Here is a 5,000-nt window from a genome sequence, read left to right on the forward strand (position 1 = left end):
GTCATGGCAAGTTATTTTCCACAATCCATTCCCCAATCAACGTACATCCCAGAAAAAATCATCTCTCTAACTATCCTGGTTCAAAAGTTGTATCGGAACATTTTCACGTCGAAAATATATCTCTAAGTCCAGACCGATGCACCACGTAATCTCGGGCAGACCGATGCACAACGTGAATGACGATCGGGACCGGGGCGATCGGTCGTATCTGACACCGCCGGCTCGGTTCTAACATCGTCGATGAGTCGGGGTTGAAAAAAAGGACGTGAACATTTTTCCTTATAAAAATCAAACCCGATCATGGATTTTGATTCTGATTGTTGATTATCGCTATTAGAACATATAAGGAGGCAACCAAATCAAATTTGAGAAAATTCCACGATCAGAAAATTTTTTTCAAAAAAAAAAAAAAAATCGTAATCACCTCGGTCATGGCGAGTTATTTTCCGTATTTCATTCCACAATCAACGTACAACATAGAAGAAATCATCTCTCTAACTATCCTGGTTCAAAAGTTGTATCGGAACATTTCACGTCGTAATATCTCGCCAAGTCCAGACCTCGGCGATAGGTAGTATCTGACACCGTCCGCTCGGGACTGACATCGACTTGGACTCGGGCTGATGATGGGGAGGCGTTTAAGGACGTGAACATTTTTCCTTATAAAAATTAAAGTCGACAATGAATATTGATTCTGATTACTGATTTACGCTTTAAAAACACATTAGAAGGCAACCAAATCGAATTTGAGGAAATTCCACGATCAGAAAATTTTTTTCGAAAAAAAAAAAAATCCGAAAAATATTTTTCGATTCCTATTACTGATTTACTCTTTTAGAACACATTAGGAGGCAACCAAATCAAATTTGAGAAAATTCCACAATCAGAAAATTTTTTTCGAAAAAAAAAAAAATTCGAGGACACCTCGGTCATGGCAAGTTATTTTCCACAATCCATTCCCCAATCGACGTACATCACAGAAAAAATCATCTCTCTAACTATCCTGGTTCAAAAGTTGTATCGGAACATTTTCACGTCGAAAATATATCTCTAAGTCCAGACCGATGCACAACGTAAACTAGGGCTGAACCGATGCACCACGTAATATCGGGCAGACCGATGCAGAACGTAAACTCGATCATACCGATGCTTCACGTAATCTCGATCTTACCGATGCACCACGTAAACAAGGGCAGACCGATGCAGAACGTAAAGTAGATCTTACCGATGCACCACGTAATCTCGATCTTACCGATGCACCACGTAATCTCCATCTTACCGATGCACCACGTGAACTGGATCTTACCGATGCAGAACGTGAATTGGATCTTACCGATGCACCACGTAAACTCGATCTTACCGATGCACCACGTAATCTCAATCTTACCGATGCACCACGTGAACTGGATCTTACCGATGCAGAACGTGAATTGGATCTTACCGATGCACCACGTAAACTCGATCATACCGATGCACCACGTAATCTCGGGCAGACCGATGCACAACGTAAATGACGATCGGGACCGGGGCGATCGGTCGTATCTGACACCGCCGGCTCGGTTCTAACATCGTCAATGAGTCGGGGTTGAAAAAAAGGACGTGAACATTTTTCCTTATAAAAATCAAACCCGATCATGGATTTTGATTCTGATTGTTGATTATCGCTATTAGAACATATAAGGAGGCAACCAAATCAAATTTGAGAAAATTCCACGATCAGAAAATTTTTTTCGAAAAAAAAAAAAAAATCGTAATCACCTCGGTCATGGCGAGTTATTTTCCGTATTTCATTCCACAATCAACGTACAACATAGAAGAAATCATCTCTCTAACTATCCTGGTTCAAAAGTTGTATCGGAACATTTCACGTCGTAATATCTCGCCAAGTCCAGACCTCGGCGATAGGTAGTATCTGACACCGTCCGCTCGGGACTGACATCGACTTGGACTCGGGCTGATGATGGGGAGGCGTTTAAGGACGTGAACATTTTTCCTTATAAAAATCAAACCCGACCATGGATTTTGATTCTGATTGTTGATTATCGCTATTAGAACATATAAGGAGGCAACCAAATCAAATTTGAGAAAATTCCACAATCAGAAAATTTTTTTCGAAAAAAAAAAAAATTCGAGGACACCTCGGTCATGGCAAGTTATTTTCCACAATCCATTCCCCAATCGACGTACATCACAGAAAAAATCATCTCTCTAACTATCCTGGTTCAAAAGTTGTATCGGAACATTTTCACGTCGAAAATATATCTCTAAGTCCAGACCGATGCACAACGTAAACTAGGGCTGAACCGATGCACCACGTAATATCGGGCAGACCGATGCAGAACGTAAACTCGATCATACCGATGCTTCACGTAATCTCGATCTTACCGATGCACCACGTAAACAAGGGCAGACCGATGCAGAACGTAAAGTAGATCTTACCGATGCACCACGTAATCTCGATCTTACCGATGCACCACGTAATCTCCATCTTACCGATGCACCACGTGAACTGGATCTTACCGATGCAGAACGTGAATTGGATCTTACCGATGCACCACGTAAACTCGATCTTACCGATGCACCACGTAATCTCAATCTTACCGATGCACCACGTGAACTGGATCTTACCGATGCAGAACGTGAATTGGATCTTACCGATGCACCACGTAAACTCGATCTTACCGATGCACCACGTAATCTCAATCTTACCGATGCACCACGTGAACTGGATCTTACCGATGCAGAACGTGAATTGGATCTTACCGATGCACCACGTAAACTCGATCTTACCGATGCACCACGTAATCTCAATCTCACCGATGCACCACGTGAACTGGATCTTACCGATGCAGAACGTGAATTGGATCTTACCGATGCACCACGTAAACTCGATCTTACCGATGCACCACGTAATCTCGATCTTACCGATGCACCACGTAATCTCAATCTTACCGATGCATCACGTAATCTCGATCTTACCGATGCAGAACGTAAACTCGATCATACCGATGCACCACGTTATCTCGGCAGACCGATGCAGAACGTAAAAAAAAAGCTTACAGCACGCGGTGTTCCCAAGCGGTCACCCATCCAAGTACTAACCGCGCCCGACGCTGCTTGGCTTCAGTGTTCTGACGAGAACTGGCAATTTCAGCGTGGTATGGCCGTAAACAACATATATTGCGATATTTTCTATGATATCTCACTTTTTGGGAGCGGAAAGGACGTGAACGTTTTTCCTCATAAAAAATGAAATAACTTTTGGATATTAATTCTGATTGTTGATTTAAGCTTTAAGAACACATTAGGACATATCTCAATGAAATTTGAGGGATTTCCGAAATCGAAAAATATTTTTCGAAAAAAAAAAAAAATCCCAGAAGACCTCGGTCATCTCAAGTTTATTTCCATATTCTATTACACAATCAACGTACATCACAAAAGGAACCATCTCTCTAACTATCACAGTTAAATTTTTGTATCGGAACATTTCACGTCGGAATATCTCGCTAAGTCCAGACCGGGGAGATCGGTCGCATCTGACACCGTCCGCTCCGGTCTAACATCGTCTTGGAGTCGGGGTAACGATGGAGAGGCGTTTAAGGACGTGAACATTTTTCCTTATAAAAATTAAAGTCGACAATGAATATTGATTCTGATTACTGATTTACTCTTTTAGAACACATTAGAAGGCAACGCAATCAGATTTGAGGAAATTTCAAGATCAGAAAATTTTTTTCGAAAAAAAAAAAAATTCAAGAACACCTGGGTCATGGCAAGTTATTTCCCACAATCCATTCCACAATCAACGTACAACATAGAAGAAATCATCTCTCTAACTATCCTGGTTCAAAAGTTGTATCGGAACATTTCACGTCGAAATACCTCGCCAAGTCCAGACCGGGGCGATAGGTAGTATCTGACACCGTCCGCTCGGGACTGACATCGACTTGGACTCGGGCTAATGATGGGGAGGCGTTTAAGGACGTGAACATTTTTCCTTATAAAAATTAAAGTCGACAATGAATATTGATTCTGATTACTGATTTACGCTTTAAAAACACATTAGAAGGCAACCAAATCAAATTTGAGGAAATTCCAAAATCAGAAAATTTTTTTTCAAAAAAAAAAAAATCCGAAAAATATTTTTCGATTCTGATTACTGATTTACTCTTTTAGAACACATTAGAAGGCAACGAAATCAAATTTGAGTAAAATCCAAAATCAGAAAATATTTTTCGAAAAAAAAAAAAAATTCGAGAACACCTCGGTCATGGCAAGTTATTTTCCACAATCCATTCCCCAATCAACGTACATCCCAGAAAAAATCATCTCTCTAACTATCCTGGTTCAAAAGTTGTATCGGAACATTTTCACGTCGAAAATATATCTCTAAGTCCAGACCGATGCAGAACGTAAACTCGATCATACCGATGCTTCACGTAATCTCGATCTTACCGATGCACAACGTAAACTAGATCACACCGATGCAGAACGTAAACTCGATCTCACCGATGCACCACGTGAACTGGATCTTACCGATGCAGAACGTGAATTGGATCTTACCGATGCACCACGTAAACTCGATCTTACCGATGCACCACGTAATCTCGATCTTACCGATGCACCACGTGAACTGGATCTTACCGATGCAGAACGTGAACTCGATCTTACCGATGCACCACGTAAACTAGGGCTGACCGATGCATCACGTAAACGACGATCGAGAGGCGCGAAAGGACGTGAACGTTTTTCATTATAAAAATTGAAATAAATGATAAATAATGATTCTGATTGTTGATTATCGTTTTTAATATGCATTAGTAGGCAACCAAATGAAATTTGAGGAAATTCCGATAACAGAAAATTTTTTCGAAAAAAAAAAAAATTCATGAAATCCTCGGTCATCGCAAAATATTTACCATATTCTGTTCGATAATCAACGTATATTTAAGAAGGAATCATATCTGTATCTATCTTGGTTCAAATTTTGTATCGGA

General features: G+C 40.6%; 1 non-coding gene across 1 annotated transcript; it reads right to left on the bottom strand.

Annotated features, from left to right (window-relative positions):
• Positions 1 to 3,053: 3,053 nt before the first annotated feature.
• On the bottom strand, positions 3,054 to 3,172 carry LOC123688313. Its single transcript, XR_006749841.1, has one exon. It is a non-coding gene; the product is annotated as a 5S ribosomal RNA (ribosomal RNA).
• Positions 3,173 to 5,000: the final 1,828 nt, after the last annotated feature.

The sequence above is a fragment of the Harmonia axyridis genome, chromosome X, assembly GCF_914767665.1.
Source record: "Harmonia axyridis chromosome X, icHarAxyr1.1, whole genome shotgun sequence".
NCBI lineage: Eukaryota > Metazoa > Arthropoda > Insecta > Coleoptera > Coccinellidae > Harmonia > Harmonia axyridis.